Here is a 27753-nt window from a genome sequence, read left to right as displayed (position 1 = left end):
TCAAGCAAGGAGGAGCCTAAAAGTATGGTTTGAATCATCTTTGGACCAAACAAAGGGAGGTCGTCCACATTATATACTAGCCATTGGAAAGGCCAACACCCTCTTTCAAGCAACATTGTGCAAACAAAGTGAAATTTTTTACTTCCTAAGAACTCAAGTTAATTTTTCAAGGAATGTCAACCATTCCTTCATGGAAAATTGTACCTGTTACCCACCAAAAGTGGATGACCCAATAGGAAAAAATTTCTCCAATGATTTGTCTTCAGCCGGCAACCAACTGCCCCTGATAGCCACCAGTGTAGACGATGTATTGTGCCATTTGATCTTCGCTCCCTGAGCCAATCATATGTCCCCTCACCCATCTGTAGAGACCGTATGTTTGAAGGTGGGTCATCCAACCCTAAATATATTCTTTTCATTGTGCAATCAAGTGCTTATGCTTGTTTTTCCTTAGGCACATTGGGCATAGATTATTGGGTGACTTGGAAGGAGGATGGGTTTTGATTGTAGTTATGTTCCCTCACCTTAAATGGGGGGTTAATCCTCAATCATAGTCTCGTGGGATCTCCCCTATTGTCTTATAGCTTCAGGAAGGGCACTAATTAGGAAACCCCGATCTTGGTAGCGTGCTCTTATTTTCCCATTTCACATTTTTCACTCCCCTTCGTGCATTACAAGCCCTATATAATCATCTTGCTACTCTAGTTCCACATGAACACTGGATCCATAAGGCACCGGTACACCCCAACCCTTTATCGACATGTTTTGGTCAGGCCTAGAAATGTTACCGCAGAGGTTGATGTACCAAAATAAAAAATTAAAAAATTAAAATTAAAAATTAAAAGCATATCATGGCCACAAGCAAGAAACAAAATGAAATAATATTATAAAATGCAAAACATGGTTGGGACATTATATGAGCGGTGGGAAAAAGCCAAACATGAGCTCTACCCCTTCATTATGGCCATCACGCTGGTTCCTAGGGCCCCATGAGTGCCCCACATCATTAAGGAACCCATGCATGTCCTAACCCCTAGTGGGCGATGAACTACCCCACCTTAAGGGAGTAATAACTACTTACATCATATACAACATGCTCTCATCTCCTGGAGACCCAAATAGTAAAACAAAGAAAAAATCAAGAAAAGGCAGAAGGAAAATGAAGAAGAGTGGAAAAACAAAGTTCGGTGTAGCTCATGTATCCACAATTTCTCACTCATACATCTATACACCTAAATATGTGGACATCCCTCATCACTACCATCCTTGAACCCATGGCATTTGGCTTTTAGACCCCTGTGTCCCTATCAATCTCAACATTATTCACATGATCCCTATCAATTGAAGGATGTACCTCAAACTTATCTTTCTGCTTAGGGGCTAGGAACACCCTATAGGTTTGTTTATTAGCCACTCCTACCTAGGGAGGTAACATTATTACATGCTTAAAGCCCCAAACTTGGAAGGGAAGCCCATTATGAAGTCTCATATGTGCCCTTGATTAATAAGCTTGGCTCACTTGGATGCACAAATGAATTGTTGTAACTGATGGTGATGAAGCGCATCAACTCTTATATGTAATTGGTAGGTGGTTTCATCATGCGCTGTCAAACTTAACTAGGGCCCAAGCCCAATAGAGGATCATACTGAGATTTATAGGGGATTTGTTGAGATCCATAGGACTCCATTATATGTTTGAGCATCATTTCATGCCATGGTCACTCTCAGCACCTTCAACAGCTTGTTCATCGCCCACATTATTTGCAAGATGATGCACTTGGAGCAACCGACTTAACATGATCAGTGCAGGTTATCCAAGGCCCAGAGGAGTTTTGTCTCACCTTTGAGACTTAGGAGGGAAGGCACCATCATCAGAGCCTTCATTTGGAGCAATCTACAAGCTTATCTTTCATCAAGAGACCCATGAGACCAACATTTGTGCCCCAAACCCACTATGGGGCACCACATGATGACTGGCATGGAAAATTGGGGGCCATCCCCCAATTCATCTTTATTGGAGCCCTCTCTCTCATCATGGCACTTAGAGGACTCAACATGGCCCTCCAATGGCCCTACATCATCATGACGTCATCAACTCGACTTGCATAAGGATGGATTTTTCATAAGTTGTGACAACTACTTGGTCGGCTTGTGAACAAGACTTGTTTTTAGCACATTATTTTATAATTTTGGGGACTCATTAGGTTAATTTGATTTAGAGAGACTCATATAAATAGAATTGAGTCTCATTTGTGAGGGCTCATTAGACCAATTCAATTTATAGAGACTCATATAAATATATGTGAGTCTCATTTGTAAGAACAATTGCAATAGGTTTCATGCTGATTGGGACAATTTCATTTTTCAATGGCAAGGGAATTGACCCCCAAAATTAAGTAACAACTTTTAGATTTGAATAATATTTTGAATAATTAGTACTATGTAGTGCTATTATGTTTATTTCATTTACATTTCATTATAATATCATCTCCAATTCATAGTCATAAGTTTTTATAGCATTTCTAGGCTTGTCAGAGGCCCCAGAGTGGGCTTTTGCTTGCTGGTTTCTGCAAAATTACATGTTTGCAGGTGTATAACAAAATAGTAAATCAACATTTCCATACCCAAACCAAAAGTAATTTCAAGATATGAATCCCAACATTGCCAATGACCTTCATAATCAATTTTGATGCTTTTCTCAAGGTTATTTCATTCATAAATTTAGTATCCTAGTCTTTGTTTTCTGCAATAAAATATCATACATCAAATCAGACTTTTTTTCTCCTTAAATCCTAACCTTCATCATTTGAGTGTTTACAGACACTAGTCACCCTAATAAATTTGGTGATGCTTGTGTAGTTTGAATACCCCCTCTAGCATTCTAGGAGTTGACCAAAAGTGAGAGTAGACTGTTGTAATGTTCCTAAACAGGAATGTAAGTGATATACAAAGCATGCAAACAATCCAGCAATTAGAAAAACGAAATATACATTAAGCACCCATGGAAACACTAGAAATAGAGCATTGTTGAGCCATTTTATTACTTCTTTAGGAGCAAAAATACAATAGTAAAATAGAATGGTGCACTTGGGCTTGTCTCAATGGACAAGCATGACAAAACCAAGGAGAGAAAATGCTGAAATGAAGACTTCTACAACTGCTGCACCAAACTGAACTACGGTACCCCAAAAAACTGCTATGTCTATTGACTTCAAAGGGTTGGAATCACTGCTTCCCATGCTCATAAAATTATAAGATTTCAGCTCCTTTCTCCTTGGCCTAAACCCAAAAAAACCCACGAAGGAATTGGCCAAATGTTGACCTCAGAATTTTGGCCCAAATTCCCCTTGGCTCCTCTAGCTGCTAGCTAAGTTGGAACCCCTGTTTGACCCCTTAGATATGCCCAATTTTTATTGTAAAATTAGGAGTGTGATCCTTGCCCCAAACGCAGAAAAAACCCAAAAAGAGTTTCCCTTGGTTCCAACCTTCAAAAATTGACCTTTCATAGCTTAGCCCTCCTCCAATTTCGAATTTTGTTGCTGTGACTGATCATGTCAATATTTGCTCTCTCCCAACTCCAACAATCCTCTTCAAATGGCCCTCCAAGTGATCTCTTACTTCTCCCAGCCAGCTCCAGCTCTACAATTCCTTCCTCCAACTCCAACATGAGCCTAGTGATGGTTGTCTGCGTAGGCCCTGGGTAATTGTAAATCGAACTGTTGGGATGTCAGATCTTCTAGCTCCAAAACTCACAAGAAAGGTTGGCCTTTTGTTGCTCTCCCAATCCTCTAACTCTCCTGGAAAATGCTCAATCACTGATAGCTCCAAACTCCCCCTACGTATTCTCCAACTAGCCAAAAATACACATTCCCTGTTGTGGCTGAATGGTAATGCTATAACACACCCCCAAAACTCCTGAAATACTTATGGAACTGCCTCTCTAGGGTAGGCATGGATGGTCCCCCGAAGTAGAGGTTGAATCTCTCGCTTGAGAGATTCGTGGCTAAATAGTCAATTGACTTAGCTCAGTCTTGCAGGGGAGCGCCCACCCCCTGATCCCGCTCCCAATCCGTGCTCCGGGTGGGAGCGACTCGGGAGCAAGTCGGGAACTCGCTCCCTAAAAAAAAAAACACTCTCTGCCTTTTCAGGAGCGTTTAGCCCTTTTTGCAATTTTCTTTTTACAGTAATGTTCCAAATGCAATTTTTTTTCAAAGAAACAAATAAGTTTTGAGTGGGGAAACTTAATGATCAAGCCTCTGGCCCTAGTATTGATATGCAATTCATGGTAATGTTTAAGAATTTAAAAGTGAAATTCTCCTTAATCTTCATTTTCATCCTTTTACTTAATTTTTTAACATTACCATGAAATGACTCAGGATGTTAGAGAGTGCTTCTAACCTCATTGGATTTCATATAGAGAAAGTAGAATTTTAGATTTCATTCAAAATCCAGTAGACTTATCAGTTTTTCCAGATTTCAGGGTTGCAATGTTTCCATTGAATTTTCAAGTTTGTCATGTATTAGGGTATCGAACTCGTATTTAATCAAGAGTACCAATCCCTCTACGTACCTTGATGTTAGTGACATTGGTTGTCGAACTCGTCCATCATGACCCTCCTAAAAATGTACGCATCACTCAAACAAATTCTTGACTTGACATGCTATGCTTTTTCTATCTTATGTTAATGCTTAAAGGGTGATATTAATGACAAAGATCCCTATACAGATATAGAGGTAATGACAAAGATACCTCTGGATATTAATGCTTAGGGTGATATTAATGACAAAGATCCTAATTTTCCAACAAGTCTAAAAAATTAGACATTTCTCGTGGTGGCAAGAGGCCCAAGCATAAGCAATAGATAATAGATTTACTTGTCTTTTCTTGTTTCTAGTAGTTTTTATAACTATTGAATCTTTCATATTTATTGTGATATTTTTTTGAACAATATATGACAATTTAAGTTTGAAGTTGGCAATTATAACTCATTAGTAATGAATTATGAATATGATGCTTCATGAAAGTTGAAAGTTGTTTCATTTCATTTTATAACATTTCATTTCATCTTAGATATTATTTCTTGTAATGGTTACACTTAGCTTACAAGTACAACTTTGGTGATCAATGATGATAAATGTTATATATTGAATTTTTGAATCTTGAAACTTTAATATTGATGAATCACGAGACTCAATATGTTGTATGTTACTATGTTACTAACTTGTGGACATGGTTGATGAAGATTATAACTTCTAGATGATTGTTGTTATATGGTTCAATCTACGTTTTTTTATGTTTTTTATATCTTATTCATAATTCTACATGTTTTTGTTGACATATATGTATCAAAATATAAAAATATAGAAAATATATATTATATAAAAAATGCTCTGGGATTCGCTCCCACACCCGTTTTCGCTCCCGCTCACAAGTAACACTGACTTAGCTAAACAACAGAGCGAACAATCAAGTAATTTTTTATTGTGACGTGTAAGAATGAATCCAAAATAAGAGTTGCTCCCTCCTTTTAACTCATTGGGCCTCCCTAGCCTCATGTGGGCCCCTCCATCCACCTTTTCGACTTTCCCTCCAAGGCTCAAGCTATTCAAACGGGCCAATTCGAACTCCCATGTGGGTGGCCCCCACATTACACTAACAACCAAGTAAAGTCGAATTGCCTCCTAAGTCCCGAAGTCGAAAATGATGGGTTCTCTTCCTTAGCCAAAATTGTGCAAAATTGTGTAGCAACACCCTATTACAAATGTGTTTGAGAAGGGACATGACAGTCCTCCCCTCCCAAATGTTGCTTGCCCTCAAGCAACCTCAAAGTTGGGTGCTCCAAAATGTGCTCACCCTCCTAGGTGGCATCCTCATCCGGCAAGCTCCTCCAATGCACCAGAAATCGCTTGTCCTCAAGCAATGCCTAAGAAAGAAACTTCTCTAACTATTGCTCCCCACTGTCACTGCAAAATGTGCCAGGGTCCTAGATGTGCCACTTGATCATGCTTGACCTCTGGATTGTCTTGATATGGAAGAATCCTTTAATACCAAGATCCCAGGGAATCTTGTCCAACATGAAGCTCCCCTCGTTCCACTAATTACCTTGCCCGATGAAAGTACCAAAAGTCCCCTGCTCCATCAGTGACTCACTAAAGCTCAATTGAAGATCTGTATGATCTCCCCCCATAGTAGCTAGCGCATCCCTAAAATTTATTAAGATTTTAAGAGCTGTGATGCCCCATTTCCCTGCTAGTCCCAGAGTGGTGCCACCATGTTGATGTTGCGCTACTCTCACTATCTCATACTCCTGATCGTGCGCAGTCAATATCCTCCTCTCCTGGAACTTGATGGTGGAATCCTGAAAGAGGCAAGACACATCTTTCCTGGGCATCTCCATGGCACCCAGGCCTACCCATCCAAATCTAACTTCAAACATGTGTAGCAACAGAGAATGTCTACCTCCCCATATGACGAAAACCACTGTGAACCCCCATGGATCGTCCCAAGAGAGAACTATATCACTCTGCCATGACTCCGCTCATCATGAGTGATCTATCGATCAATTGAATCCCTGCATCCCATAGCTAGACCTGCTATGGCATAGTCCTGTCAACCGATGGAATCCCTCTGGCCCTCATCTCTAGTCCCTGCATGTGATCACTATATAGGCTTCGTATATCGTGGGCTAATATGATGCATGCTAATATGCCCTATGTCTGCCACTGTGTAGTACCGATGATCGCTGGGAGCTACATGTGCCAAAGAGCTACCCCCTCAATGCAACCAAAAGATGGGTATATGATACTCGTAATCGACTCAGGGTATGTGGACCCCTCTTGTCCCTACAAATCATCTCCCTTGGGTCTGCCATTTTCCCTCTTGATAATGTGCCAATACAATGTCTAGAGGTCGAACACATACTGGAAAGTTGCCTCAATCATACATGGTATCCTCTGCTCATTCATAGTCCTGACATGCCCTTTGGAAAGAGTGACACATGTCTCCCTCGTGACCTTCTCCCCAAGCGTAGGCTCACTGATGAGTGATACATCACCCAGCAGATGATCACCTCATCCGCCAACCTGTGGTTGTCAACTCATGCACCGAACCAATGCCACCACTGAGAAGTCTCTCCCCTAGTGCATTGAGAGTCATCCCAATATCTCGGGTGAGCTCCCTATCCCTAGCTACTCGTGCCTAGAGTGTCAAAGGAAAACAACCAAGTCGTATGTGCCTATAAGTGATGTATAAGAGGGACAGGCATGTGAGTCCCCATGGATACCATTGAGTATCACTCATCTGCGTCCCCGTTGATCCTAGGTGAACTACACCCAAAGGTATGCCCAGTGTCTCCGTCCATATGTCTCCTTTGAGGCAACCCTCCAAGACCTCGTTGTGCAGCACCATATGCCTCTGCATCCCACCAAGTATCCCTATAGTCCTCGACCTGGCATTGTACCCTGCAACCTATCCCTGTACACCATTGGATACCCTGTGTTACTGCAGTACCATCCTGTACCGCCTCATATCCTGCCTGTGTCATTGTATTTGGCTCTCCCCACGTGTACTCGATGCGAGGTGAGTTGCTCAATGAAAACCAACATGCTACATCAAACAACCATGCATCTCCATGCTCCTCTACAGGCCACTACTCATCACTGCATACCTCTATACAACATTGGATGTTAGGTTCTAAAATTAGATCTATATGCATCAGGTTGCATCCCTCTACGTAAGACTGGACTCTGCAAAATATCCTTGTGCACCCCTGGGTACCACTGCCTATTGCCGTACCACCCTATATCATATGCCATCCTGCATGTGCCAACACATCCACCACTCTGCTAGTAATCCCTCCATGATGTGGGCTACATCTCCCCATCTTCCCTAAAAGACCTAAGTGGTCTGACTCCTCACATGCCAATGGGAATGACACTATTGTGCCTATCCTCAGTAGCTCTAGTGTCCAATATACCAATGAGAGAGCACCATCTCCATGTAACTGTCTGGTGGTCTATCAATGCCACCTCCTCCTACCAGCTCCTGCCAAAGTAGGCTAATCACCCTATGACTCCATGCACAATCAATATGCCAAGACAACTCATGAAATTGGTCTGCTCCCCTGTCAAACCATCTTGTCACTAGTGTTGTCCCGAGCTCTGATGGAGATCTGAAAATGTGTGTGCGCCCAAACGTCAAATCCATCACGTAGCTACTACTGTCACCTAACGACTCTATGATGTGATGGAAATCCCACTTGGACCCCAACAAGAGTCTGGCCCTTGAGTCCCTATGGTTATCCATGGCTTCTGTTGAAATGTGGCCATGGATGTATCCAATGACCTAGCCTGCTCCATCAAGTACCAGCTCAGTACCTCTCACCACCCAATCCCATTGTCTGACTATCCCATAGGGTATGTCTAGACAATACTACCTCCCTCAATCCAATGCATAAGGGTGGGCTAATAACATTGTAGATCTCGTTAATTTGCCACTGAAACGAACTATGTTGAAATCCCAATGTGCAGTCTTTATGCTGGCCCTCATCAATGGCTAGCCCAAATGATGGTTCACATCCTCCTCCATCATGGACTCAACATGAGCCTCCAACTGTGTCTCCATAGACAATATAACACGCAAGACATGCTCGCCAATCAGCTGCAGGTGATTGTCGTCTAGTAAATCTGGCATAGATCTAGATGCCTCTATACCTATCAGTTCCTCATCAATGGTGGAGATGTCTCCCGACACCTCATCAACTTGTGGTGCGCCATTATCACCTGAGTACTCAGTCACAACCCTAGATACCTCATCAATGGATACCTCAACAACAAATGGCACCTCCTAAATGGTGGACACCTCCGTGTCTCTTGGCACCTCGTCAATGGAAGACCCTATGGGTGTGTGCTCTACTCTCTCCCCTAAAGTATCAGCCAGAGCTATCAAAGGAATCTCCAACAAAGGTGACTCCTGCATCACACTGTACACATTGACATGCTCCTCACGCTCTAGTGAGCCCAAAAAAACCTTCTCCTTAGGTTTCTAATATCTAAATCCAAGTCTCCACCAGCAAAAGCGCCCCTTGGTCTCACCCTTTAACTGTCCCTGTCATGTCTGCTCCTTTTGAGGAGATCTAATGCCCTGATTCTGTTGACTTTCCCCACACAATGTAGATGGTTGCACCCCCACAGCCTGCGCACCACTAATGTCTCTGATGTAAGGATGAGAATGGATTTGGTCTGACACCTTCCCCAACTGGGCCAATCTCTCCTCATTCCAACAAATTCCACCTCAGAATTCCTGCATATTAAATCTTCTTTGAGCCATAAGTTGTCTATGGTTTAACTCGTCACTATGCATAGATGCCCAAATATCCCATGATCTAGATGGCTACCCAACAAATAGCCAAGATCATGGCTCTAATACCACTGTAATGTTCCTAAACAGGAATGTAAGTGATATATAAAGCATGCAAACAATCCAGCAATCAGAAAAACGAAATATACATTAAGCATTGATGGAAACACTGGAAATAGAGAATTGTTGAGCCATTTTATTACTTCTTTAGGAGAAAAAATATAATAGTAAAATAGGATGGTGCACCTGGGCTTGTCTCAATGGACAAACATGACAAAACCTAGGAGAGAAAATATTGAACTGAAGGCTTCTACAACTGATGCACCAAACTAAACTATGATGCCCCATAAAACTGCTCTGTCTAATGAATTCAAAGGGTTGGAATCACTATTTCCTGTGCTCAAAAAATTATGAGATTTTAGCTCCTTTCTCTTCGGCCTAAACCCAGAAAAACTCACGAAGGAATTGGCAAAATGTTGACCTCGGAATTTTGGCCGAAATTCCCCTTAGCTCCTCTAGCTGTTGGCTGAGTTGGGACCCCTTTTTGATCCCTTAGATCTACCCAGAAGATTTTGTAAAATTAGGAGTGTGATCCTTGACCCAATCCCAGAAAAACCTAAAAAGAGTTTCCCTTGGTTGCAACCTTCAAAAACTGACCTTTCACAGCTTGGCCCTCCTCCAATTTCGAATTTTGCTGCTGTGACTGATCATGTCAATCTCTGCTCTCCCAACACCAACAATCCTCTTCAAATGGCCCATCAAGTGATCTCCTACTTCTCTCGGCCAACTCCAGTGCTACAATTCCTTCCTCCAACTCCCATGTGAGCCTAGTGATGGCTCTCTGCGTAGGCCCCGGGTAACTTTAAATCGAAATACTGGGATGCTAACTCTTCTAGCTCCAAAACTTACAAGAAAGGTTGGCCCTTTTTTGCTCTCCCAATCCTCTAACTCTCCCGACAAATGCTTGATCACTGATAGCTCCAAACTCCCCTTGCGTATTCTCCAACTAGCCAGAAATATGCACTCCCTGTTCTGGCTGAATGGTAATGTTGTAACAGACTCCCAAAACTCCTGAAATACTTATGGAACTGCCCCTCTAGGGTGGGCACGGATGGTCGCCCAAAGTAGAGGTTGAATCTCCCGCTTGAGAGATTCGTGGCTAAACAGTGGGTTGACTCAACTAAACAGCAGGGCGAACAATCACGTAATTTTTTATTGCAAGGTGTAAGAATGAATCCAATATGAGAGTTGCTCCCTCCTTTTAACTCATTGGGCCTCGCTAGCCACATGTGGGCCCCTCCATCCACCTTTTCGACTTTCCCTCCAAGGCTCAAGCTATTCAAATGGGCTAATTCGAACTCCCATGTGGGTGGCCCCCAACCAAATAAAGTCGAATTTCCTCCTACATCCCTAAATTGAAAATGATTGGTTCTCTTTCTTAGCCAAAATTGTGCAAAATTGTGTAGTAGCACCCTATTACAAATGTGTTTGACAGGGGACATGACAACTGTGATGAGGTGACAGTCGGTGCATCTCCTGTGTGCTTACAATTTGGAATCACAACCATATATAAATAGTGGGGGGCATTATTCACTTTTCATCACCATTCATCATCAAGCTTCTCTATCTTTTGGAAGCGTGCATTAACTTTTGCCTCTTTTCTACTTGGACAAAATAGAGTCCTATGGTCAAATTGCTCTTGGAAGTAGATTTTTGCTTGATGTTGCCTTCTTAGGATTGATTTAAGAGATTTTTGTGCAAATTTTGTCATTTTATTGCTCATATTCTATATTTTGCATATTACATTGTGTAAATTAGGATTTCTACATGTGCCATGGTTAAAATTTCTATATTTATTTAAAAATTGTGATCATCTATGACATGTAAAATCATTTTATTTGATCCTGTAAGAGAAATCCCAGCTGTGCATCTCTTAAATCTAACATCTCCCTATAAAGAAAGTCGCTAGGGTTTGCAAGAAGAGGCTTTAGACTTTTCACACTCTTCAACAAGACCATCCTCAATGAATTTTCCATAAGTAACTCCATTTCCCATTTAGATCAAGGCACTAGTCTAGGTGGTGGTGATGAAACCTTCTACCTTTACTGATTTCTCTCTTTTCTCTCTTAAATTATCGATATCTACAGTTGCTAAAAAGTAATTTTATTTGATGTGTCATTACCCTCTAACTATGAATTGCACTAAATATTTATTAGAAAGAAAAATCTAGCATTTATTGCATGTTAAAACCTTATATGTAGGGATGATGTAATCACTGTATCATTGTTTTATGCATGTTTCATCCATAAAAACTCGATCAAAAACCCTCAACCTTGTATATCAAATCAATAGGCTTGATCATTTTTTAATTAACCATTCTAAGACGACTTCTTTTGGCTGTTATATGACATCGCATATCATATCATTGAAAATCTATCAAACCCTAACTTATGGAAGCCCTATTATTTTCTTTAGTCATCTAGGGACGACATACATTGGTTTGGAAAAGAGTATCCTAGCACTCCTGGCTCCATTGGTACCCCTAAACACTTATTATACCTTTCCATCACCTTAACCTTCCTTGTTGAATATCCTCTAGGTGATACATATACTGGGAATTCTCCCTTGTGGTTCAATATGCCACTATATAGTTGGATAAAGGTTGTTGAGGTGACAGTGGTGGCCAATCTCTTGTTGCCATGAGGTCTAGATCTGCCTAATGAGGCTTTGCACTAAGCATACTAAATTTTGCGGTAACAGGGTCTTTCAAAGAAAATTTTTGCATCGATTGATAAAAAGATAGGGTTGGATACAGTATGCAATTTGTAAATTTCTTGGGCCCAATAATTCTTAAACAAATAGCCCTCCAGATCTGGCTTCTAGACCCCATATTCCTAATTCTAGTTTAAAAATTAGTGTTTCCTTTCAACCACTCTTAAAAATACAAAATCCCAGATTTTTATTTTGTATTTGCATAAATCTTTAATATCGATCAAGAAATATCACAAATCATATTAATCCTAAGTATAAAACCCTTTGAAAATATAATGATTCATTACACTTAGTTTGTTTATGTATTTCCCCCTGTGTTAGAGGAAAATTGGCCTACAACGCGTGAAGGAAATACTAAGGTTACACACAAGGTATCATTTTTCCATTATCCCTAATATATAACTTATATCTTCCATTACCACTAGGATCTCACTTCTATATAAGGCATTGTCATTTAAAGGGAGGGTTTTGGGTGGTAATAAAAATCCATAACATGTGAAATATCAAAAAGATAAATGAAATATAAAAAGGAGAGCAAGAAGAATTAGAAGATCCATACTTGTACTTGATGGTAGTTTATGATGTAGGAGTTTGTTGAGACACACAAAAGATGTGAGTGTGGTAATCTCAGTGTCAAAACAGCCTACAACATAAAAGTAAATGGATTGCCACAAACAAGGAGGCGATAACAATAGCAAATCTCAACGAAGGTTGAGAAGCGAGTGAAGGTGAGAAGAGGAGAAGGAAGGAGAGGCAACAAAGGTAGGGATGAACTAGTGGAGGAAAGAGAGATCAAAGTTACTGAAGCCAGGATCAAAAAACTTAACCAAATAGGCAAGAGGTGACAACACTAGAGATGAACAATTGAAGCCAAGAAGTAAGAGGTGGCAACACTAGTTGAGATAGCAAATGAAAGAGGTGAGAATTGACAACTTCGAAGCTTAAGTAGTGAAGGAGAGAAGAAAAAGTTGGCAATGCTAGTATTGAACTTGGGAATACAATAGACAACTGGAAGCAAGCATTGGATCAATGGTTTCATGAATTGACAACTTCGACGCTTAAGTAGTGAAGGAAAGAAGAAAAAGTTGGCAATGCTAGAATTGAACTAGGGAATGCAATAGACGAGTGGAAGCAAGCATTGGAGCAATGGTTGAAGATGTGATCCCATAGCTGCAGTCTATAGGATGGGATAACCACGACCAAAGTCCCTAATAGGCAAAGGAGAGGCATGGTGATTGGTCCCATCTAAAGAGAAGCCATCTCAAGTCGGGCCCTACCTGAGAAGACAACCTAGAGAGACCCATTAGTAGTGATGTAACCTAGGAAAGGGGAAAACAAAAGAAACGTAGAGAGAGCATATAGGAGGAGGTCTTCCCAAAGTTGATCATGAATTATAGAAGTATAAAGGAGAATGGGTTCATGAGTAAAAGTATGAATGGGGGTGCTATTATGTTTTTGAGAAACCCTCAACATAAGAGGCCTATGTTGGTCTCACAATGGTCCCTCCCAAAAATGAAGCTTCACTCAACTTTGTAGAACATATTAATTATGGAAACCTTATGAGGCTAGCATAATCCACATGCCACTAGAGAAAGGTTAGGACTAGAAGAAAAGGATTTCATTCATCATTCAATGAGTAAGGAAAAGAGAAGAAGAGTAAGGGAAAGAAAGAATCACGTAGCATTCTTATCTCCTGCGGTGATACATGGGCATCGAGAGGTGGATTTACAAGGATTGATGATTTATGGGAGAACAGTTCAGTAGCCCTATAAAGGTGATCGCTTATTGTACTTTTTCCCTCACTTTTCCATTATCTCAATGCACCTCTTTGTTCCCCAAATCAAACAAATCCCTATGTATGCACACCTCTTTGGCCATGGCCATCATTCTTCATGGAAATCTCACAGTTTGTGATGAATTTGGGCTCCCTGAGGCAGTGTCCCATATCCTCCAAGGTGGTGAAATGATCTCTTACAACATCCAAGTCAAGGAACTCTTGAGTATTAACGCCCTCTTTAAATTCCCTTTTCCATCTTTGAGGTACCTTCAAAACGGGTTGACTTCTCCTTTTGGGGAAGGCATGAGGTTAAAAGAGGTAATATGGTAAATGTGTTGAGTAAGCAAGATGTCAAAGCAAGTCAAGGATACATCATGGACCAAGGACAACTCATGTTCAGAAAAGTTAAATCACATGGAAAACAAGCAAATGGACCAAGACATGGAGTGCCATCCACCATTTCTAGCCATTGGATCATGTAAAGGTCAATTTGGAGGAATGTTGAGGCAAAAGAGAAGGCAATTTGGGTCTCCAAGCAATCCAAGGGACATTTCAAGTCAAAATCAAGCAAGGAGGAGCCTAAAAGTATGGTTTGAATAATCTTTGGACCAAGCAAAGGAAGGTCATCCACATTATACTAGCCATTGGAAAGGATAATGTCCTCATTCAAACAACATTGGGCAAACAAAGTGATATTTTTTTACTTCCTGAGCACTCAAGTTAATTTTTCAAGGAATGTGAATTCATTCTTTGATGGAATGTTGTACCCTTAGGTCAATTCAAACCTCTTTTTGTCTATACGATTTGGATGGAGAGATATTTCTCTTGCTAATAATGAGAAAACTTTAGAGATGTACTTTTAAGGTAATATCTCATACCTAAGGGGCATCCTTGTACCATAGTTTTCTTAGCTTGCTTTCTGTGATTTTATTTCATTGTGTGTTCTAATTTAATTTCCTCGATTATAGAGTCATTTCATTTTGGTTTATTTGTTGTATCAGGAAGGGGTAAGGTACTTGTATCTTATTTCCTCCCTAGTATTTGATTATGGTCATGTGAGATTGATGCAAGTCATAGGTTGTAGGAGATTCTGAGATTCTCAAGCACTCCCAAGAAGAGCACATGTCCTGTAGTTAGAGCTAAATGATACCCCTCTTCCCACAAGCGTACTCCAGAACTTTTGACCACACCATTTGCAAGCCCAAACGTGTGCAATTGATAGCCATATAAGCCCATATGGGTGTCTTTTGTGAAAGCATCTCCTAGATCCCTGATGGTGGATGGTCAGGAATAGTATTTTTAGCTTCATTTTCATGGTGTTTAGTTTTATGGCACCACCGACATCCCCATGGTGGGCGGTAATTCCCTGCCTTGATGAGCATTCTTATGTCTTAGGGTAGTACGCGTGCATCATGAAGGTGGACCTACTAGGACTCATGATTTTTGGGAGCACTTATTATTTTTCCCTATAAAGGTGATTACTTATTGTACTTTTTCCCTCATTTTCTGTTTATCTTGACACACCTCTTTTTTCCCCACATGGATAATATCCCTATGTATGCACACCTCTTTGGCCATGGCCATCATTCTTCATGACAATCTCATAGTTCATGATGCATTTGCACTCCCCAAGATGACATCCCACATCCTCCACGGTAAGGGTTTACTGCAAACCTCCAACTGTTTATATGAAATGCTATGACAACCTATCAATATTTATCAACTATTTAATTTATATGATTGTGTTAATAATAATAATATATAACATGCATTTATTCTATACTCATTTAAGTCTATGTTATTTCAATAATAATAATATATTTAAATATAACATAAATTTTGAAATGAGCGAGGAAAAATGGATTTTTTCAGAGCTAGGACACCCAGGTCTGTATTCAATGGTTTGGAGGCGGCCGCCATGGCCTGCGCGCAGGGCTGCAAGGCAGCGGATGCTCCGAATAAGAGGAGGGTCTTGGTCATTTGTTCGGGGCTTTCCGATGATCCAATATGGCGGGAACTTTCTGGTTACTGGCCAAAGGGGGTCACTGCTTCCTAGGCAGTTAATCCGTCTTTGCCTTGACGGCCTGGCAGATTGTTTTGCATCAGAATCTCTATCGTATTCTCAGCCTCGACGACGTGGATGATTTGGGGCATGCAGATGGTTTTTTGCGGGGCGCAGGCAAGCGAACAAACTATGGCAGATGCTATTGATCTCTTCTATTTTAGAGTCTATTTTTCTAGTGGTTGCCTTCATCCTGCAGCTATATGCTTGATGATGCAAGGCTTTGTGGACTGCTCCTTTCGGTGGCGAGATCTAGGTCATTTAGCTGCAGTGGCGGTGCCGAATACGTAGGCTCGCCATTCCTTGTGCCTGGATGCATTAGGGGGTGGGGTTCTACCTGTGCTTGGTGCGTCACTCCCGTTTGCTGTGGATTTTTCCCTGGAGTCTGCTCCCTCTCTACAGAGTCATTTTTTGCACATTGGTCAGTCTTCGCCCTGGTGGGATCGGGTACTAGTATGTGGTTTGTCAGTGGTGACCCTATTCCTTTCTTCGTTCCTACGAAGCTCTGTGCTGCCTTCAGGGCCATTCGGGATCCCCTTTGTGGTATGGACTAGCAACCATGACGGGGTTCTTGGCTCGCAGAATATGGTAAGTCCTCTGTGATTTCAATTTTTTCTTCAAACCCCTGTGGGGTCAACAATGTTAATTTGGGTAAGAAACTCGGAGCAAGTTAAATTCCTGAAGCAAAACATTGAGGAACTGTATGGGTACCCGACCCAAATACAATATTTGTTATATGAGGGCAGAGCAATGCAGGACAGCAAGCCCTTAAAAGAATACCACATCCTTGCAAATTCTTCCATTATCCTCAACCTGAAGCTGTGAGCAGGGGCTGCAACTGCCAGCAAACCTAAATCTCAGGGTGGGGTTTACGGGAGCAGCAACTCGAAAAACACAAAGGCTAAACAAAAACAAAAACAGGGGGCAGAGTCTTTCAAGAATATTCTACAGGGGAAAAGAGTAGAAATAGAACAAACAATTCTCGGTGGTTCTTCCCCCAATCCATACATAGTGGAACTGCTGAATTCTATCCCTGAACTTGAAATTGAAAACACAGAAACAGATGTAAAATGTCTTTCATATGAACTGCAAGCAATCATTTGTCATTTCAACTGTTTTTGGACAAAACTGGATGAGCTTTTTCACTGGATCTTGACCAACTAGTCTATGGATTGTGAAATTCATCTATGCTCAAAAGGTTTCTTCATAGTAAAATTCCCTTCCTCGGTGGCTAGGGACAACATTCTACAGAATGGTCCATGGTTCTGGGGCACGACAGGCCTATTCATCTCTCCTTGGGTCCCTGCATTTGATGCTAACACCATGATTGTCTCCAGAATGCCTGTATGGGTTCACTTGCACAATCTTCCTCTTCATTTCTGGGATGAACGTGTACTCTCTAGCATCGGGAACATTATTGGGTCATATATAAAAACGGATACCCAAATATTGGAGGAGAGGATCTACACATATGCTCGGATATGTGTGGAAGTAGATCTCAGCAAAGGACTACTAGACCGTATCCAACTGATCCATAATCAGAGGAACTGGACTCAGATACTAGACTATGAGAACACAGCTTTCAAGTGCTCTATTTGCAGACAAACAAGACATCTTAGGAACCTATGTCCAGAGGCAAAGAAAGACTCCAATATAAAGAAGAAAACTGGTAAACAGCCAAAAGGCTGGAATTTCCCTCCACCAAAGCAAGAAGAGGAGGAGGATGAGGCAGTCGAGGAACCCATAGCATTTGGGAACACCCAGTCAACACAGGCACCTGAAACCCAGGGGGAGCACACACAGGAACCCATGGAACCACAGATCAACCACGTTCAAACAACAGAGATGCCAGAAACAATGGAACCTAGTGGGTACAAGTGAACACATTCGACAGACAATTCAGATTTTGATAAAGACATTACCAGACCTGATGATACTCAGCTTGCTCTTGTCACTACTTTATCGTCTCAAGGGGGTTGGCATAAGGTTGAGAAGAAAAAAGGGTGGAAAACCTAGTTTCATCGCCCATTGTATATTAGCTCGTCTTTGTTTGTTTGTTTATGTTTATCATCGGCCAATGCCCTGGTGATGCTTGGTTATCAGCAAGTGCAACATGTAATTTTATTTTCATTACTAAAATTAAGCCTTTTTCCTTGGAAAAAAAACATAAATTTTGAAATGGGTATTATAATCAACTCATCATTGCACATATGGGACAAAATAAACATGTAGTTGCATCATATTAATGAGTTTATTTTGCCATTTCAAAAAAGAAACAATAAAAATTCATGTCCAAGAGTTGATAATATCCACGTCTTGTTGATCCACCATCCACCCTAGAACAAAGGAGTAAAGGCATATTTTCTTTATCAGAAAAAGTACTGAATGGGTGTGAGTTGTCGTTGGGCCCCACCATCCAAGTCACATAAAAGGATCTCCAATTTTATGACAACACAAAGGACCCTACCCCATGCCCTAATATCTCAACTAGTAGATCGCATGGCTTTCAACAACATGCTCGTGAGTTTGATTCTTATAAACAATGAAATAGGCCTTCTTCAAAGGCAATAACGTGGGTTCGATTGCCACAACCAAGGAGACAAGATTTCTATAGTAATATGCACATTACAAATACTATGAATGTTGGCTTACATCCTGCACTTCAAATTTTACCTTACAGTGTACTAACTTGGAACAAAATAGCAATATATGGCATCTATCCTAGCTCAAGAATCCAAATTTCATTTTTTAGGAAAATAGAAATCAAATACCCCAAATTGTTTCTCTACCAAAATATGGTGATCACACTACAATATTATTCTTTGCCCTCCCTAAATTTACTACCACGAAATGTACCCAAACTTCTTCTCAAATTCACATGAACATGAATCAATTCTGCTTTTGAATCTTGTTGTTGTTATTAAAAGCCTTTATAGTTTCACACAAACAATGATTTTGAGTGCCAACAAGTTTCTTTTGAATCTAAGTTTCACTATTATTGATTTCAAAGAGGAATTACACACTAAACCTAATCCTGATCACTCTTTCTATAGCTATAAATTTGGAAAAGCTTTGGAAAATGTCGAGAAACTACAACACAAGCAATATTTGCTTTGATTGAGGTACGATCCTTATACTTTCTAAATAATTTAACCTATAGTGTACAAAAAACTAAGCCATAGACTAACTGTTTTACATTTGGAGTTTTCCGGGCATATTTTCTGGTCAAATTTACCCAAAATTCTGCAAGGATTGGTTGGAATCACAAATTTAAGTTGTGAACTCAACATAATTAGAGTGCTCCAAGGGTTTTTCACGACACTAAATGCATTTACACATAGAAAAACAAATTTTAAAGTTTAAACAACAAACAATTACAATTTAACAAAAAATTGTTTCCTAAGATTCTGGAATAAAAAACTCCAAAACATATAATTATTAGACAATACCAAAAACTGACTACCATAGAGATTAGTGAAAATATTTATGTTATGACAGTGGAAATTGTACCACCTGGAAAGACAACTTGTACTAATCAATGAGCAAGCAGCACGTATAAGCTCTTATGACTAATCAGGAGCTTGAATGAGTGCAGTAGGTGACAATTACAGTTATAGCCTATATTAATAGTGGTATTTATATCACTGATATCTACTAGTACAAATGAAGTATGTTTAACATTGCTATTCACTCTTATTGAAGCTGGTACTGAATTGGTTACACTATCCTAGCTATTTAGAAGCTTATGATCTCTGTAATATGGAGAAAGCTCTACTATGACTTTACTACTCTGTTTAATTAGGTTCAACTTGCTACTGGTGAAAGAATGGTACTGTTACCTATAAGACGTGCAGTTTGCTACAAGAAGGGTATCTTATTATCACTGGTTTGTTAAGCTCCGCCCCATGTGAAGCTCTACTAAGCTACTGGTCTGTTAATTAGGTTCAACTTGCTACTGGTGAAAGAATGGTACTGTTACCTATAACACGTGGAGTTTGCTACAAAAAGGGTATCTTATTATCACTGGTCTGTTAAGCTCCGCCCCATCGATTCCCTTTATTTCATCAATTCGGTCAGTGAACCTAAGACTCCAATTGGCAAAATTTAGGCAGAGGTTATATCACCTTGATAGATTATGGAAATAACGAACATCACATCCTAAACAACAACCATTACTCTTCTAACCCCATAACTATGATCATTGAATACGGAACTACAGTGTATAAGCTCACTAGTATTTAGTATGTTAATAATTTATTTCGAAGGTACGAGGTCAGTTGCTCAAGAAAAGGAGAGCAAGGATATTATGACAAGGCTACCTGGAACCCTGGAACTGGATGCTATAGGCGAATGCTGGAACGAAGTCGCTCGCACATTATGACAATGCTACCTGGAACTGAAGGCGAATGATTACCCTGCATCTCTTCCATTCGGGTTGAAGAACCCTCCATTTGCCTAATTTACGGTGATCTCAGATCATTTCATTCCAGCATTCTAGTCATTTCCCATGCATGTAAGCCCGTCGGCACCGGAAAATTTAAGCCTTCGATTCGACTATTTTAAGCCAGGATGCTCTGCCATATTCACTCTGTTAAGAATAAAATGTCGCGCCACCTTATTGATAGTTTTTCCATGTCTCAATAGTAATTCACCCGCTTAGGCTTTTTTCCTGTTGAGGCATCATTCTCATCGAATGAAACTAGCACTTTGTGGGACCTGAAGTCAAGGCATGGTTTAAAAGTCGATAGAGGAAGGTAGGGAATCGAATCGTAATACCGAACAATAATCAGATTTCCATTGGCTTTTCATAGCACAAACGTTGACTACAAACAACATCAAATATTATCCCTATATTTGTAGGCCACATCAGGTAGCGATAGAAATTATATGCAATTCTATCCCAATGTATCGCTCTCGCGTCACATTTATAAAGGTTCAGTAGTAGATAACCCAAACAACAACATTCTCCATTTACAACATTACAATGGATAATGCATAATAATAGACAATTACTCTCCTTAATCATATCTTATCTTCACCGAATGTATCTCTCTCACGTCAAGTCTATAAAGGTTGTGTAGTAGATAACTCAAATAATTACATTCCCCATTTACAACATTACAATGGCTAATACATAGTAATAGACGATTATTCTTTTTATTCATATTTTATCTTCACCTTTTATATAGTAAGACAATTTGATACTCTATTGGAAATCCCTATATCTTATGGTTGGTCATCATTTCTAGAGAAAGAACTTACAATAACCTAACAAATATATGGACAATCTTTTTTAGCTGAATAGGAAACATAAGGAAACTCATAATTTTTTTTCTTCAAAGCTTTACTTCTCGCATTTATTGATCACTTAGAATTTATTAGAAACAACAACTAGAATCCATTACCCAATGGATAGACTTTAACTTAGTGAAACAACAGTAAATAACAAAGATAGAACTACATCAAGCATATGGAACTATAGAACAAAGACAAGGAATCCACTCTTGAATCGTTAGATGTATCCTAATACTAGAAGGAAGATAGAATCTTACTAAACAATCAAGTAATAATAGGAATCCACTCTTGTATCATTAGATGTATCCTGTGTTTTTTTTTGTTGCTTCAGCTTTCAGTGTTACTTTGCACCTCTCAATGCAATTGCTAGTTATATATAGAATAAATTAATAAATGTCAGACCAAATATTTAACCAAATTATTTTTATTTATATGCTACTTTCTTTATTTTATTTAGACCTAATTTAAATTGGTGTTGAACTAGTATGAGTTGTGATGGTTTATTGTTCATACCAAATCAAATAAATAAAGCAAGTTGATTGGTTATCCACATGAAATTAGGTATACAAAGTATTGCTTGTTAGTGTAATTTAATGAGACAATCTTTGGCCTTTTCACAAGAATTAAATGGTGATTCTAGGTAAGATTTTGTTATTTAAATTAGGTTTTTGAATGTACAAATAAACTCAAATGTCTTAGAAAAATCCTAGCGCACTTGGATTGTGTAGACTCAACAACCTAAAGCTACAATTTTCCTATTTTCTAATTAAATTTAGGACAAAATCAACAAAGAAGAAATAGTTTTTTTCACATGAATTCGACAATACAATTTCATGTAAGATTGTGATTTTTTGTTGTTTAAAATACATTTTCGAATGCATAAATGGATTCAACGCCCTTAAAAAGCCTTATGGCACTAGAAAATGCTCTAAAAAAGAAAAAGAAAAAGAAAAGACATTTCTTCCATAAGTTAGACAATAAAAACACCAAAAGTTGTTTTGTTAAACTATTGCTTATTGTTTAGTTATGTCTATAAAGTATTTTTCATTTATTGAAATATATAAGTAAATATGTTGATAATGATGATAATAACTATCCACTCAAACTATTTTTAATTTATTAAACATGTTTGCATCATGACTAGATTTAACATCTATGTTGGACGAATAATTAAATTAACTATGATGAACATGTATGTACACTTCCGTAAATTTAACATCTATGTTGGAAGAATAATTAAATTAACTATGATGAACATGTATGTACAGACGGAGGCACCACCCATCCTAAATAAACTAACCACCATGTCTACATTTCATAAAATAAATATACCAATCCATCATCCATGTTAAATACTACTTACTATCACATGGATCAAATACTTAGCTTTAATTATAAAACCCCATACTTAGATGAAAACTATATAATTGGTTTACTTAAAAATAACATTTCTACCAACTCACATACAAATTGATTAAGCCTATGAGTTAAAAACATGTGGAGGAAAAGTATGTACACCTCTCTCTCTCATAAAAGAATATATAGATCAATCAATCATGTTAAATATTAGTTATTTATAAGTTATTTATAAATCTATCAAAAATTCTTTTTAAATTGTCTAAAATTACTTAATATTTTTTTTTAAATATAATAACATAGTATTAATTTTAAACTTTCAACTTTAATTTAAAAACATATTTAATTAATAAAATAAAATATTATTAATTTTAACTTTCAACTTTAATTTAAAACTATATTTAATTAATAAAATGATAATAATTATAATAATAAATTAGATAAAAATAAATGAATTATAATAATATTATTATTAATACATAATAGTTAAAATTATATAATTTATAAAGATAATAAACTCTAATTTTAAAATAATAGAATATGTTTACTTTAATTTTGTAAAACCATGAAAACAATAAAATTTATACATTTCAATAAATTTTAGTAATCCAGTTAAATAAATAAATTACATATATCTATATTTATTTATTTGTGTTTTGTTTATTTATAATGATTAAATTCAATATAACTGATTTTTTTGAAGTAGATATTAAAATTAATTCATTATTACTCTCAAATCCACAAGTTTATGCCTTAAGAGCCCGTCCACGCTAGCATGAATTCCGCGCCGCCTTCCGCCCAAACTCACTATAACTCCCATCCCCGTAGCAATTACCCGAGCACCAAAACAAAGACTTAAGAGTCCAATTAGAGAGAGGAGGCCAGTGGAGCGCACTAAGGTGTACTTAACGGAATGACATACCCTAAGTCTGGGAGCACGATGAATACTTGCTGCATCATATTCATGATTCCATTTTCATTGGAAAAAATTCAGGTCAAAGCATTGATCGTTTCATTTATTATTAATAATGACAGTATTAAATTAATAATAATTAAATTAAATAATGATAAAAATTTAATTAGTAAGTTTTGTATTTATATATGGGGTATTTATTTGAACACTTGTCTTATAAATAACAAGTTGATAAAATCTTTTGCTATGAATAAGTTTCACAAGTTTATTTGGGATAAGGAGTTAGGAAAAAAGGAAAAATACTATATTGAAGTGTTTAATCCTATTTATAGTCATTAACCAAAAGTATACATAGAGGCCAATATCTCTTGGAGAGCCAAAATTCTTGTTGCTCAGTTAAATTCTAATTATCATCATCTATGTTGTGAAAGTTATGTAGATAAGCTGGTAGCTAGCTCTTGGGATAATCTATTTAGGGAAAGATTTGTCCGAAAACTAAAACCATTTATTATAAAGCTTCACAGGAAAAACTGAATACATGATCTTTTGATTGATATTAAAAATAATTAATTACTACAAATATGAAACGCAATAAACATGTCGCTGCATCGAATTCATGATTCCATCTCAGACCAAAAAAAAAAATCATATCACAGCGTTAATTGATATGTGCCCAGTAAGAGTAAAGGCATATTTTCCTCTCGAAAAAATACCTTTGAATAGGTGTAAGTAGTGACCACGCCACCACCATCCACATCAGATAATTAATTGGTGTCTGCATTGCGTGGATCCACCATCCACGTGAGATTGGAAATAAAAGCATATTTTCCTTAGGAAAAAGACTTTGAACAAGTGTAAGTGGTGCCCAGACCCCATTTTCCATATCAGATAAATAAACTGACTCACGAAATAGACCTTCTTACCCTACATCAAAGTAAGTCGATTTTCGTACTTTCTAATATACCATTTTTAGCAATAGCTGCCTAATATGCGACCCTGCATTTGTTGAAATTATAATTTCAACTGCAGTGAACAGAACAGCAGCAGCTACTTTATTCATTTGTCGTGATCCGGCGTCCCACATTTTCTCCCGATCTTTTATGTCACTGCCATTACCATATTTTCACTCTTTAATTATTTTTGAGTTCCCGAAGGATGAAGATCAGATACATCACTACATCATTACTTCTCAACAACCGTATTAATGGGCAGAACGGCTGAAACAGAAAAAGAACCATTCTCGAGCCGTAGCAGCATTTACTAGCCATAGATTTCATCACCACCGACTCAAGAAATACAGCAAAAGATCAAATCTGTTAATCATGAGTAGCAGAAACTTTATCAGCAAGTTAAAGCGGTGAAGACCCTTTCCCGCACTATAAATAGAAACAGAAACAGAAGTAGAGAACTGCGAAAAATAGATTGAAAGTCCTTTTGTAACACACAACAGTGTAAAACAAGAGAGTTTTTTTTGTATTGCACAACAGTGCTGAAATTTTTTGAGATAGTTGTTTTGTGGAACTGAAGCGTTCATGTTGTAATCCCTCTGTCAAGAGGAAGATGCTCTTTAGCATAATATTTTGTGAAGATCCCTCTATGTGAGGAAGACTTAGTTTTATCTGTCGGTTTATTTTCATAAATAGAAGTTTCTTTCTGTGCGTTGCTGTTACACCAAAAGTTATTTTGTCAAAGATTTCCTGTTGTTGTTACACCGTAAGTCGAAAAATACTTGACGTCAAAAATCACGTTGCTGCAACACCACGAACAACGTTGCTGCAACACCATGAATAGCAACTGAAAAAAACTGTGTTGCTGCAACACCGTTTCCAGAGAACGAATTTTTCTGTTTTTCTGAGTTAAAAACAGAGTATTTTTCTGCGTCAAAGACAAAGTATTATTTTGATCAGTTTTTGATCCTGAGGCAAAGTAGAGTATTATTTTATGCTCTGTTCTTGTGTTTTTGAATTATCAGAAAACAGAGTATTACTCTCTGTTCATATTTTTATTGTTTCAGAATTTATCAAGAAAATTCTCAACAGTGGAAACAGAGGATTTTTCCACTGTATTTTGTTTGGAATAACAAGAAATTCCCGACATGGTATCAGAGCTTGTCCAGGCTCTTTGAAGACATCAAAGAAGCTGAAAGAAGATTTGTTGCTGCAGCAAATTATCCAGCAGAGCGAAAACGCTGTCAAGGTATTTTTCAGATTAGTTTTTTGTGTAGTTACTGAAAACAATTAAGTGATTTTTTTTTATAGTTAAGTATTACACGAATGGCCAGCACCAGCGTGGGTATGTTTAATACCCAGCTCCTACAGTTCAATGGGAAAAATTATGACTACTGGGCAATAACCATGAAAGCCGTGTTTGCCTCACATGATTTATGGGAACTTGTTGAATATGGATTTGAAGAGCCAGCAAATGAAGAAGAGTTTATTGGATTAACTCAGGCAGAGAAAGAGTTGTTCAAGAGCAATAAGAAGAAGGACTCAAAAGCCCTTGTATTCTTATATCAAGCAGTGCATGAGAGTGTGTTTCCGAGGATAGCAGCAGCAAATACATCCAGAGAAGCATGGCAAACTCTCAAGACAGCCTATCAAGGCATGGAGAAAGTGAAGACAACAAAACTACAGTTGCTGAGGAAAGATTTTGAGAACCTGCGTATGAAGGAGTCAGACAATATTGACTCATTCTTCACACAAGCAATTGGTTTAGTCACACAGATAAGGTCTCATGGAGAAACTCTTGAAGAAAGGAGGATTGTGGAGAAACTATTGAGGTGCCTACCCTCAAAGTTTGATGTGATAGTCACCACCATAGAAGAGACAAAGGATCTCTCAAATTTTTCAGTTGATGAACTTCATGCATCACTGATAACACATGAACAGAGGTTGAGTAGAAATGAAAACTCATCTCTAGAGCAAGCCTTCAAGACCCAGATGTCATTTGGAAGAGGAAGAGGTCAAGGCAGAGGAAACAAGAGAGGAAGAGGCAAAACCCAATACAGAGGCGGAAGAAACAGTACAGCAAACGTTCAAGGAAGAGGCAGCAATCCAAATCAGAACCAAGGCCATGGCAGTAGCCAGCAAAGTGGACAACATCATGCTCAAGGACAAAGGTATGAAAAATCCAATGTCCAATGTTATTATTGTAAAAAATATGGGCACTATGCAAATGAATGTAAGAAAAAACAGCATGATATGAGTAATAGATCTAGTGCAAATATCACTAGAGAAAATATCAGTCAAGATAATGTGTTGTTAGTTTGTAATATGGCTGAAACAAACAGTGAAGATATATGGTTTCTAGATTCTGGTTGCAGCAACCATATGACAGGAAACATAGCCCTGTTTTCTGCTTTAGATCAGAGTGTGCAGTCACAAGTCACACTTGGGACTAATAGTAAAATTTCTGTTATGGGAAAAGGAGAAGTTAAAATATTTACAAAGAAAGGTGAAAAGAAAACCATAGCAGATGTCTATTATGTTCCTGGAATGAAGTGTAATCTCTTGAGTATTGGACAGCTTGTTCAGAAGGGTTGCAATGTTTTCTTTGAGAATGATGTATGCACCATCATGGACAGATTACCCAAGAAACGTTGTATTGCTGAAGTGAAGATGACAAGGAACAGGATGTTCCCTCTCAGAATAAGGGCAGATCTGAAAAATAAAGAAGTAATTGCAGCAGTGACACAAGAGGCTCTCCAAAGCGTACCAAAGGATGAAAATTGGTTGTGGCATTTGAGATTTGGACATCTCAACTTTGGAGGTCTTAATTTGTTGAGTAGAAAAGGAATGGTAAGAGGATTACCATTGATAGAAAAGCCTGACAGCCTTTGTGAAGGTTGTATATTGGGAAAACAACACAGAGAAAGTTTTCCAACTGGGAAAAGCATAAGGGCAAAAGCACCTTTAGAAATTGTCCACTCAGATTTATGTGGACCGATGCAAGCTCCATCACTTGCAGGCAGCCAATATTTTCTAACATTTATTGATGACTTTACCAGAAAGACTTGGGTTTATTTTCTGAAGAATAAGAGTGAAGTGTTTGAAAATTTTCAAAATTTCAAAGCACTTGTAGAAAATCAAAGTGGGCTGCGTATCAAGGTTTTGAGAACTGACAGAGGAGGTGAGTATATCTCCAAAGAATTTTTACGTTTTTGCAGAGAAAATGGAATTCATAAGCAATTTACAGCAAGGTACACCCCGCAGCAAAATGGA

At 38.4% G+C, this 27753-nt stretch overlaps 1 pseudogene; it reads right to left on the bottom strand.

Annotated features, from left to right (window-relative positions):
* The window catches only part of LOC149149939 (DEAD-box ATP-dependent RNA helicase 17-like), a 40692-nt pseudogene extending 34294 nt beyond the window's left edge, over nucleotides 1-6398 (bottom strand).
* Nucleotides 6399-27753: the final 21355 nt, after the last annotated feature.

This window comes from Pinus tabuliformis, chromosome 9, assembly GCF_031772625.1.
Source record: "Pinus tabuliformis cultivar Carrire ecotype Pingquan chromosome 9, CPIR1, whole genome shotgun sequence".
Taxonomy (NCBI): Eukaryota; Viridiplantae; Streptophyta; class Pinopsida; order Pinales; family Pinaceae; genus Pinus; species Pinus tabuliformis.
This window is presented reverse-complemented; position numbering and strand designations above follow the sequence as displayed.